This window comes from Elephas maximus, chromosome 25 (assembly GCF_024166365.1).
Source record: "Elephas maximus indicus isolate mEleMax1 chromosome 25, mEleMax1 primary haplotype, whole genome shotgun sequence".
NCBI lineage: Eukaryota > Metazoa > Chordata > Mammalia > Proboscidea > Elephantidae > Elephas > Elephas maximus.
This window is the reverse complement of record NC_064843.1, coordinates 33,156,578-33,168,990: the sequence shown is the minus strand read 5'-3', so window position 1 is coordinate 33,168,990 and position 12,413 is coordinate 33,156,578. Positions and strand designations below refer to the sequence as shown.

Below are 12,413 nucleotides of genomic sequence, written 5' to 3'. Positions count from 1 at the left end.
GGAGGAGTTGAATCTGCTCTGCTGCAGGTAGAGGGCACAAAGGGTACTGTAGGGAGACCTGGGGAAGACAGAGCCAACCTGGCATCTTCTGATGCCTGGGCCACCAGGAAGGGGAGGAGGGGCAGTGGACACTGAGAAGTGGGGCCTGCCTGGTGTAGAAATTTCCCGTGCATGTGTACGCGCAAGGGAATTCCAGTCTGGTTGCCAGAATGAGAAAAGGTTACCAGGTAATGACATCAAGTTCTCCTGGAAATACTTCTTGTGATGCAAGGGGCTATTTCAGTCCCTGGAGACTGTCAGGGAGAGAATGGAGGGGCAGCTGGCCCACTGCTTCTGGGACATCCCTGCACAGAGGCAGGAGACACCCCTCCGCCACCACCACATTGTGGCACAAGAGACTCTCTGGAAGGATCGAGGGGTGGAAAGAGCATGGTATTTGGCTGAGGAAGAGCTGGGCCCATATCTGTCCATTACATACCAGTTTTATGATCTCAAGCAAGTCCCTTCGCCTCTTTGAGCCTCTTTTTCTCATCTGGAAAATGAGGGTACAAATAAATACCCCAAAGGTCTGTTGTGAAAACAAAACTGAGATAATATCTGTATTTTTGGGCACCTATTGTATGCCAGGAGCTGTGGGGTTGGGAATACAGCAGAAGACAAGGCCGTCATTGTCCCTGCCCCTAGGGAGCGCATGTTTAATAAACAATGACACAAAATAATTGCAGCTTACTAGGTGCCCAGGGTTTGGGAGAATTCTGGGGAAATCTGGGAGTTGTGTCACCTCCTGTCTCTGGGCCTCAGTGGTTTCATCTGAGAACTGGCATCAATGCGGCTGCCTTGTCTGCTATTAGTAGTTAAGATGTGGGGGAGTAGCAAGCCCCCGGTGCATGGGGGCACTCAGTAAATGCTGCTTTTTAAAACTATTTCTCCATTTCAGTTCACCCCACAAATACCTACTGAGCTAAAAGATTCCAAGTAAATCCATTTTGTAAATTGAATTTTTGTACGTCAAATACCATTTTAAGCAGGACTGGGGTGGCAAAGGTGCGGAGTTCATTATTTGAGGAGCCCGCGTTTAATTCTTTTGAAAAGCCCCGTTTGGTTTATTTTTTGAGTCACTGAGGATTTTGACTTTTCAAGAGTGCAGAGCGAGGGAATCATTCTTTCTCCTATTTGTTCTAACGTGTTTTTGAAAAGATCCTTCTAACAGCTGTACAAGACAGACAGAGGGGGCAGCAGGGTGCTCAGCGTGGAGGCTGGGTAGTGGTCTGGACAAGAGATGGTGGTGCCCCGAGAGGGGCGACTCTGGGCATAAAGAGAAGGGGATTTGAAGTGCGTTTAGGAGACTTATAGTATGGTGAAAAGATACAACCGTGACTCACACCTTTCTTGGCTTTAAACCATTCAGCGTTCCCTTGTTCTGTCCAAACGACTGCTTCTTGATCTATTTACAGGTTCCACATGAACACAATTAAGTATTCTGGAATTCCCATTCTTCGCAATGTCATCCATAATTTGTTATGATCCACACAGTCGAATGCCTTTGCATAGTCAAGCAAGCACAGGTAAACATGTTTCTGGTATTCTCTGCTTTCAGCCAAGATCCATCTGATATCAGCAGTGATATTCCTGGTTCCATGTCCTTTTCTGAATCTGGCTTAAATTTCTGGCAGCTCCCTATCGATGTACTGCTGCAGCCACTTTTGAATAATCTTCAGCAAAATTGTGCTTGGTGGGTGATATTAGTGATATTGTTTGATAATTTCCACATTCAGTTGGATCACCTTCCTTGGGAATAGGCATAAATACGGATCTCTTCCAGTCAGTTGGCCAGGTAGCTGTCTTCCAAGTTTCTTAGCATAGACGAGTGAGCACTTCCAGCACTCATCCGTTTGTTGAAACATCTCAGTTGGTATTCCATCAATTCCTGGAGCCTTGTTTTTCACCAGTGCCTTCAGTGTAGCTTGTACTTCTTCCTTCAGTACCATCAGTTCCTGATCATATGCTGCCTCCTGAAATGGTTGAACATTTACCAGTTATTTTTGGTGTAGTGACTCTGTATTCCTTCCATCTTTTGATGCTTCCTGCGTCGTTTAATATTTTCCCCAAAGAATCCTTCGATATTGCAGCTCGAGGCATGAATTTTTTCTGCGGTTCCTTCAGTTTGAGAAATGCCAAGCATGTTCTTCCCTTTTGGTTTTCTATCTCCAGGTATTTGCTCATGTTATTTATAATACTTTACTTTGTCTTCTCGAGCTGCTCTTTGGAAGCTTCTGTTCAGCTCTTTTACTTCATTATTTCTTCCTTTTGCTTTAGCTACTCAACGTACAAGAGCAAGTTTCAGAGCCTCTTCTGACATCCATCTTGATCTTTTCTTCCTTTCCTGTCTTTTAAATGATCTCTTGCTTTCTTCATGTCTGATGTCCTTGATGTCATTCCACAATTCATCTGGTCCTCAGTCATGAGGAACCTGTACATAGATCAAGAGGCAGTCGTTTGAACAGAACAAGGGGATACTGTGTGGTTTAAAGTCAGGAAAGGTGTGTGTCAGGGTTGTATCCTTTGACCATACCTATTCAGTCTGTATGCTGAGAAAATAATCCGAGAAGCTGAACTATATGAAGAAGAACACGGCATCAGGTTTAGAGGAAGACTCATTAACAACTTTCAAAATGCAGATGACACAACCTTGCTTGCTGAAAGTGAAGAGGACTTGAAGCACTTACTGATAAAGATGAAAGACCACAGCCTTCACTATGGATTACACCTCAACATAAACAAAAATCCTCACAACTGGGCCAGTAAGCCACATCACAATCACAATAACTGGGGAAAAGACTGAAGTTGTCAAGAATTTCATTTTACTTGAATCCACAATCAACACCCAGGGAAGCAGCAGTCAAGAAATCAAATGACTCATTGCATTAGGCAAATCTGCTGCAAAAGACCTCTTTAAAGTGTTAAAAAGCAAAGGTGTCACCTTGAAGACTAAGGTCTGCTTGACCCAAGCCATGGTGTTTTCAGTTTCCTCATATGCATGCAAAAACTGGGCAATGAATAAGGAAGATCAAAAAAGAACTGGTGCCTTTGAATTATGGTGTTGGTGAAGAATGTCGAACATACCATGGGTTGCCAAAAGAACGAACAGATTGGTCTTGGAAGAAATACAGCCAGAATGTTCCTTAGAAGCAAGGTTGGTGAAACTACGTCTCACATACTTTGTACGTGTTATCAGGAGGGACCAGTCCCTGGAGAAGGAGTTCATGCTTGGTAAAGTAGAGGGTCATCAAAAAAGAGGAAGACCCTCAACAAGATGGATTGACACAGTGGCAACAGTGGGCCCAAGGTAGCAACAACTGTGAGAATGGTTCAGGACTGGGCAGTGTCGATGACACCTAACAACAACAACTAGGAGACTTAAATATGTGTATGTTTTAAAAACCCATTGCTGTTAAGGCAATTCCAACTCATGGCAATCCCATGTGTTACAGAACAGAACTGCTCCGTAGGGTTTTTTTGGTTGTAATCATTACAGAAGCAGATCTCCAGGCCTTTGTTCCGTGGCACCACTGAGAGGTTCAAACTGTCAACCTCTAAGTTCGTAGACGTGGGCAAACCATTTGCACCATCCAGGGACTGTAAATATATATAGGAGAAAACAATTTAGCGGTTCTTCAAAAAGTTAAACATAGAGTTACCATATAACCCAGCAATTCCACACCTAGGTATATACCCAAGAAAAGGAAAACATATGTCCCCATAGAAACTTGTACATGAATGTTGTAACAGCATTATTCACAACAGCCGAAAGGTAGAAACAACCCAAATTCTATCAGCTGATGAATGGATAACCAAAATGTGGTATAGCTATACAATGGAGTATTATTAAGTCATGAAAGGGAATGAAGTACTGATATGTGCCACGGCCTGGATGAACCTTGAGAACACTATGCTGAGTGAAAGAAGCCAGTCACAAAATGCCACATATTGTATGATTCTGTTTCTATGAAATGTCCAGAGTAGGCAAACCCATAGAGACAGAAGGTAGGTTAGTGGTTGTCAGGGGCTGAGGGAAGGGGAGATGGGAGTGACTGCTTAACGGGTACACCTTAGGGTACTCCTGAGAAAGTGTGGGAAGTAGAGAGAGGTAGAGGTTACATAACAGGCTGAATGCACTAAATGCCGCTGAATGGTGCACTTTCAAATGGTTAACTGTGTGTTTTGTGAATTCTACCCAGTTAAAAAAAAAAAGGTCGGAGGTCTCAGGTTTTACATGTGGGGGTAGGCGAGAGCGTAGGAGGAAGGGGCCTGGGAGCCTCCTGGCTTCTTGGTCACTGAAGAGGGTGGATAATACCGGACGAGGACGGGGTCTTGGGGGCCTGGACACGTGGAGTGTGAGGTGTGTACCAGGTGGGCAGACAGAGCTGTCTGGGAGGAATTTAGCTAGTTGGACCCAGAGCTCTGAGGAGCGATCTGGGCTGGAGAGAGACGTCACATCTGTGACAGGCAATGAGGGGAAAGCCGGAGCTCATGATAATTGGTCAATAAATATTTAATCAGCATCAGAAATATCTGTTGAATGAAATACTCACTGAGGACTTCTACCCCCATGTGACAGGCACTGTGCTAGGTGCTGGGGATATGGCAATGAACCAAACAGATGAAAGTCCCTGTCCTCGAGGGAGTGATTTAGCGGGAGGGGCAGGCAATAATCAGGATGCATTACTCAGTTCCATATACTGTTACACAGTGATCATGCTAAGGAGAACAGTGAAGCCGGGAGGGAGGAGGGACTGGGAATGTTAGGTGGAGTGGCTGGGGACGCGTGATATCAGAAGACAGGTAGATAGCACTCATGTGAATGGGACTATTCCAAGTGTTTTACATGTAAGAATTCATTTAAACCTCACGACAATCATAGAGTGCTGTTATTACCCCCATTTTGGAGGTGAATGACTGAGTCACAGAGAGGTTCAGAAACTTGCCCTAGATCACTCAGCTCCATAACTGGCAGAGCCTAAATTTTTACCTAGAGTCCATGTTCTTAAGAGTCTTAACTGCTGTGCTGAACTGCCTCTCATTGAAAAAGTCGAGTCTGAGCGAAGACCTGAAGGTGGCAAGGGGGTGAGGCCTATGGACACCTGGGGGATGAATGTTCCAGAGAGAGGAAGAGCATGTGAAAGGCCCTCAGGCAGGAGAATACCTGGCATATTTGAGGTACACCAAGGAGGCCAGTGTAGCTGGGAGACGGAGTGAGCAGAGAGCGAAGGGAGAGAACTGGAGAGGTGGTGGAGGGGCCACCTGTGGCATCTGTAAGGCTGTCAGGGGGCCATGGAAGGCTTAGAGCAGAGGAGGGGCAGGGTGTAACTTACGTTCTAACCTGAGGCCTCTGACCGCTGTGTGGGGAGCAAGGGCAGAAGCAAGGAGACCAGTGAGGACAGGAATGATCCAGGTGAGATGTGGTGGCTCTGTCCACAGTGATGACAGCAGCACAGGTGGGGGGAAGTGATCAGCTTGTTGATAGATTGTGACGGTGGATCCAGTAGGAGTTGGTGATGGCTTGGATCTGGTGGGTGGCAGAAAGAGAAGCATCAAGGATAACTCTGGGGTTTGGACCTGAGTGGCTTGAAGGATAGGGTTCCATCTACAGAGATGGGGATGGCTGTGGGAGGAGCCATGAAGTGCTTTCAGCATCCACTCTCCTTTTTAATGCCCTGCTGCCCTCTGAGGGATACTCAGGTGGTTACGTGACTTGCCCAGGATCTCTCGGCTGGAACATGGTGGAGCCAGCACTGGAAACTAAGTCTACATCACAGGATTTAGAATTTTGATTTGTTCATTCAGTTGGCACATGTTTCTGATGCGACTGCTGTGTTGATGAATGATGATAAACAAACCCAACATGCACCCTGCCCTCGTGGAGCTCCTGGTCTGATGGAGGAGGCAGCATTAACCAATGATTGCAGAAATTATTACCTCACATCAGTGTGATAAGTGACAAGAAGGAGAAACTGAGGAGACCTAGGAGCCGGTAACGGGGCTCCTGACCTAGCTGGGGGGTCAGGGATGGCTTCCCGGAGGAGGTGAGCATGCAGTGTAAAGGCTGCTTGGATCGAAGGTCTTGAGGGATCCTGATGGGGTGGGGTTGAGGAACTTCTTGGGAAAATACTGCCTGGTTTCCCAGGTCACAGCTGAAGACCCCAACGGGATCACAGGCTCCCAGAGAATGGCTGCCCCTACTGGCAAATTGGCAGAATCTTTTTTTTAGTGTTGGATTTTTAAAAACCTTTATTGAGATATAATCCACGTACCATACAATTCACCCGTTTACAGTACACAGTTCAGTGGTTTCTAGTTTATTCACGGAGTTGTGCATCCATCACCACAGTCAATTTTAGAACATTTTTTTTTATCACCCCAAAGAGAAACCCCACGCCCCTTGGCCATCATCCTCTTCGCCCCCAGCCTCCCCACCTGGCAGCCCTAGGCAACTGCTAATCTTCTTTCTGTCTCTATAGATTTGTCTGTCCTGGACATTTCCTATAAATGGAATCATCCAATATGTAGCCTTTTGTGACTGCTTTTCACTTTGCATCATGTTTTCAGGGCTCATCCATGTGAAGTTGCAGCGTCTTAAACACCATCATGGATCTAGGAGGCTGTCTTTCCTGCCTCCTGCAGGCTTACAGGACAGGGAATGGGGGATTCGGGAGGATGACAGACTTGCTCCAGCCCTTCAGCAAGGAAGTGGGCGGAGACGGCGGTTCCGGGGGTACTCCAAGGCAGGACTGCGAACGCCCAGACCAGCCCCGCTCCACTGTCCCCGTGTGCCATGCGCAGGATGCCTCACTCTGCTGTCCCCTTTTCCATCAGTTTTGGGCTCCAGGCGAATTGGTTCAAAGTGACACCTTCTTCCAGAATGTGTTCTCCCCGGCCCTGGTTTTTCATGCGCTGGAAGTTTTCACGCCCCGCCCGTGGTGCATCTTGAAATCTTTTATGTGTCTTTAGGAATTTGTGTCCATTAATTCAGAATGTTTTGGAGTTTGGTATCTTCTTTTCCTACATCTTAAAAAAACACTTTTTATTTGGACTGTTATGCCTGTTTTTTTGGTTGGTGATGTTCTCGCTGGGGGAGGCGGGGCAGCATCCAAGTTAAATGCTGGGCTCTGAAGTCGGGTGCCCAGGCTCCAGGTCTTGTCCTGCCTCTTCCTAGGCGTGTGCCCGGGGTAATTGCTGAAGCTGCCTGTACCTCAGTTTCTCCCTTTGTAAAGTAGGGGTAATGCTGTGGGACTGTAGAAAGGGGGAAGTGAGATGAAGCACGTGACGGACTTGGTACAAAGTGGGCACTTGATATGTGGGAGGTTTCGGTTCTTGATCAGACCCTCAGGAGAGGTTGTGGGGGCTTCCCAGGGCCTTGGGAGAACCAGGTGAGATAAGTAACTCCCTGGCCACACCATTGTATACTTCTTTTTCCCTGTTCCTACAGTGAATTGACTGTGTCCTTCCTCTCCCAGAAGCTCTGGTAGCTAGTGGTTAAGAGCTCGGCCGCTAACCAAAAGGCTGGCAGTTCAAATCTACCAGGCACTCCTTGGAAACCCTATGGGGCAGTTCTACTCTGTCCTTTAGGGTCGCTGTGAGCTACGGCAATGGGTTTGGGTTTTTTGTTTGTTTGTTTGTTTCCTCTCCTAGGCTGAGAGGTGGAAAACCTGAGATCAGATCCCAGCCTAACCATTTGGCTCTGTGCCCTGAGTTAACTCAGGTTCCTTTCTGTGTCTCAGTTTCTTCATGTGTAAAATGGCGGGGGAAGTGCAGGAGGAGAGTGTCCACTGAGGCCCCCAAGGCAGCCAGGAGGCTCCTGTGGTTCTGTGGAGCAGAGGGAGTGGTAGAGCGGAGCAGCGGTGGGGTGGAGGGGAGCAGCGGTGGGATGGAGGGGCCTTTTTCTTTTCCCAGGAGAGCCTGGTCTCTGCTGATGTAAAGATCTAAGCAGGAGCAATGGCAACTGTTTGGGGGAGGTGGGTGGAGAGGGACACCTGGCTTCCCTTTGCCTCTGGCACAAGACGTGTTACGTGGGAAGTGGGTGGAGGCAGTGCTGCAGTGAAGGGCTCCGGCTCTGTGTGCAGGGGACTGCACAGGGCCTCTTTGAAGGGTCTTGATTAAGCACTTTTATGTGCCAGGGATTTTACCTGCATTTTCTTCTTAATCCTCGCAGTAGCTCTCAGAGGAGGCACTCTTGTTTCCATTTGACAGATGGGGAAACTGAGGCTCAGAAAGGCAGAGCTGCCTTGCCTGTTGTGACCCGCTGAATGAGGGGCTGAGCTGGGATTCAAACTCAGGACTGTCTGACTCCAGCCCCATTCCTAACTGCCCCCCATCCAGGGAAAGGGAAGAGAAACAAGACAGGGAGCAGCAGCAGCAGCAGCATCGATGTTCTAACGATCAGAGCCTTTGGAACCCCACTTTCCGGCTGCTGTGGAGATTCTGTGGGTGGTGGGAAAGGCATCGTAAATATGCATGACATGCAAATATGGCTCTTAAAAAACAATGAGGGGGCCCACATGAGTCAGGATGCCAGAGTGCTTTGAAAAATGTAATGTTGTACAAACACTTGGGTTTCTATGACGATTGCTCCCTGTTGTCCTCCTCCCATGCATCCCCAGGGCGTGGCTGAGGGGGCTTAGGATGGAGGGCTTATCCTGGACACCTCCTAATTGCCATTCTCCCCCATCCCTGCAGGCATCTGTGACCTTGTGAGCAGCACCTCCCCCTGCCAGGTACCTGGTGGCCCTGTGCGTGACCAGGACCCGTAGCCTGACAGCCCCAGGCCCTGGCAGGGCCCCGTCTCACGCTGCTTCCTGCCAGCACCTCTGACACGTTCCCAGAGGGATGAATGTGCCAGCCCTCAGTCTAGTGCCTGCTCCCGAGGTGACGCCTGCTGATTCCCGACTGGCTCCCGGTTTTCCTCTGCGTGTAGCTCCCTGGTTGGTAAGTGACTGCATCCGCAGGCCTTGGCACATGGGAATCAGAGCTCTTCACACGCCCATCCATGCTTGGCGCAATTGGGAAATGCCCAGCCTCCTGGCGAGCAGCACCCACGTGCTGGCAGAGGACCTCAGTGAGAGCTTCCGTATGACTGGGTACACTTTATAGTTTTCCTGCTTGTCTTATCTAGTCCTCCCAACAAGAGGTGGGCACAGTGATTGTGTCCATTTTCCAAAGGAGGAAACAGCTTCAGAGAGGGGAAGCCACTTGCCTAAGGATGCACAGCAAGCCCAGCTCTGTTCAACTCAAAGGCCAGCCCTTGCCACACCCAGGGGGCTAGGGCGGTTTGGTGAGTGCAGACTCAGAAAAGGAAGGGGAGCATGAGCCATGTTGGAGGCCAAGGAACCTCCCGGGCCCCCAGGGTAGGCAAGTAGGACCTTCCTAGTGGCTAAAGGGGACTATCAGAGTACCTTAGTCTTGGGGGCCCCTGTTGTTCCTTCCCTCTCCAGCCCGTTTCACCAGTTCTCTTCCACCGCTCATGTTGCCTAGCCCCCTGGCCACAGAGGTGGTGCTGGGCCTGGCAGCTCCTCTGATGTCCATCTGTCTCTCCCATACCACTCAACTCAAGGTCAAAGCCTCGTTCCATCATGCTTCCCACAGTAACAATCCCAACACAGGAGCCACCACCTTGCATCCCTTGGTGTTAGCCGCAGAGCCTGGCGGCTCCCCATGTCATCTCATCCTCATGTTTGCCTCCTAGAACCGTGCTGGCATGACTAGTCAAAGATGAGGAAACTGAGGCTCAGCCAGGCCTAGTGGCTTCCCAGAGTCACCCAGCCACAACTCGGCATGACATGGGTCCTCTGGATTAAGATCTGCCACCTTTTCTGGCCTCAGGTCCTCAAGAGTTGTGTTCCCCACTGGTCAGCTAGCAGTTGGCCTTGGCACCTGGCACAGAGGAGGCACCCAATAAATTGTTATAGGAGAAAGGGAAGAGGGAAAGAAGGAGGGAAGGCCCTCTCACATCCCTCGACCCAGACACCAGCAAGACTCAAGAGCCAGTTGGCTTTTGGGCCAGCTGCTGGTCCCTGCTGACTCTCAGAGCACTGGTGGGGAGCTCAGATCCTCAGCCGGTAGGCCAGCCCCTCTGGTCTCAATTTCCTCATCTGCGAACATCTGCCCAGCCTCCTGGTGGGATGGTTATGAGAAGAGAAAGGACTCGTAAATATGTATAATATGCAAATACCACAGGATAATAAAAAACCTGTGAAGTTCGCTGTAGACAATGTATGTAGAAGTGCTTCTTAGAGAACGAGAGGCGGTACACTCGCGTGGTGCCAGCCTTGTTCTTAATAACTGTGAAAAGGGCCCCATTAATTAGCTGCCCCCCAACCCAGCTCCCCCACCTGGCCGGCAGCCTGTCATAGGGACCGCAGACAGCTGTTGGACTTCACTGAGAAGCTGTCATGGGAGAAGCAGTGATAAGGACGTCTCGGTCTGAGGGATGTGTCTCTGGGACTTACTCATTTGCAAGCATTCCTGGTCCTGCCCAAGGAATGCCTGGGCTCCAGGTCCTCCCCAGGGACTAAATGTGTAGCAGGAGCAGCCTGATACACAGTGAACATTTCCTGAGTGATTACTGTGCGCCTGGCATTGCACTAAGTGCCTCACTTTCTTCATCACCTCACTGCACTCCTGATGGCCCTGTGGGAGGTGATGGAGAGACAGGGGCATGGACCCTGGGGAGAGGGCTCATCCTTCAAGAGCCCAGTCTTTCCTAACAATGCTGCCATTCAGTGCCCACCCCGCCGTCCAGGGCCAGGCAAGCCAAAGGCACGGAGTGTGGCCACTGAGAAGGCAGCGTCACTGACAGCCCTGGCGTGTGTGGCCTAGTGATGGAAAGCGAGATTCGTTGGCACGAGCTGAGAGAGCAGCCATCAGCATTGCTCGGAAAGATGGGGGCCCAAGCAGCAGCGAGGGAGGTGTTACTGCTGCTGTTTTCCTAACAAGCTGGTTATTTAAAGAACAGGCTGCACTAAGGCTGGGAAATCAGATGGGGCATCTCTATGCCTAGGGCAGAGGGGCCTAGAGGCCTGGTGTCCCCAAGGGTGGGATGGTGTCACCGAGGGTGGTGAGACCTGGGAGCCTGGCCACTGCAGGCAGAGTGATCACACATTCATTCGTTCATTTTTCATCCATTTAGTATTATTATTAGGGAGCCCTGGTGATGCAGTGCTTAAGCACTTGGCTGCTAACTGAAAGGTCTGCAGTTCGAACTCATTAGCCACCCTACGGGAGAAAAGACCTGGCAATCTGCTCCTATAAATGTTTCATCCTAGGAAACCTTATGGGGCAGTTTTACTCTGTCCTACAGGGTCACTATGAGTCGGAATCGACTCGATGGCACTGGGTTTGGTTTTTTTGTTTGTTTGTTTTATAGGGTCACCCTGAGTAGAAATTGACTCAACAGCACACGACAACATTATTATTATTATTATTAATAACAACACCATAGCAGTCTGGGAAGAGATTACCTTTGTAGGAGGGGCATGTGAGGGAGCTTCCAAGGAGCTGGATGTATTCTATTTCTTGATCTGGGTGGTGATTACACAGCTTTGTGATAATTCATTGCACTAAACAAATTTGTTCTCTCCGCTTTTCTCAATGCGCTGTATTTCATGATGAAAAGGCTAAAAAGCAATGATACCAGTAATAGCTAATATTTATTGAGTACTTACTAAATGCCAGGCTCTTTGCTAAGCCTTTTACTTTACCTCGTTGAAGCCTTGCTGATTCCATTATTTTACAGAGGAGGAAAACCGGGCTTAGAGAGGCAAAGCTATTGCCATGTCATCAAAGAGCTCTCAGGTGGTGGAGGTGGGATTAGATAGGCCGGCTCAAGCGCCATCACCGCCCTGTGCTATGTCTCTTTACACTCGAAGTATGCAAGGATCAGGGGCCACCAAGTTCCCCCCAAAAGTCAGAGCATTTCTCCAGTTGTTCTTCAGACGTCTGTCTGTACCTGGTGCGCTTTTAGGGTGCAGTCAGGGAGGCCAGGCAGGTGTCTCTGGTCTTAAGCAGCAGGTGAGGGATCTGGCGAGTCTGACCTGAGGTCCCAGCGGAGCACTGAGCCGTTTGACGTGTTGAAGAATAAGAATCAGACATTCCCAGGGACAGCCCAGGGAAGGGGCCAGGGTACACTCAGGTCTCATTCAAAATTAAGAGGTCATTCATGTGAGATGGGGTCAGGCCCAGTCTCTGAATTAACTGGTTGTGGAGCAAGCTGCCATTTCCTGAGGACCTACTATGTGCCAAGCACATCCATTATCTTCATTAATCCTCACAGCAGCCCTGTGAGATCAGTGATATTGGCCCCATTTTACAAATGAGAGAGCTGAGGCCTTGAAAGGGGAAATGACTGGCCCAAGGCCACA

At 49.2% G+C, this 12,413-nt stretch overlaps 1 protein-coding gene across 1 annotated transcript in view; it reads left to right on the top strand.

The window, feature by feature from the left end:
* The window catches only part of DLGAP4 (DLG associated protein 4), a 197,329-nt gene that overhangs the window by 57,359 nt on the left and 127,557 nt on the right, over positions 1 to 12,413 (top strand). The window contains exon 2 of the mRNA XM_049868738.1: positions 8,734 to 8,982. The gene's annotated coding sequence lies outside the window, so the exon portion shown is untranslated. The remainder of the gene's footprint in view (positions 1 to 8,733; positions 8,983 to 12,413) is intronic.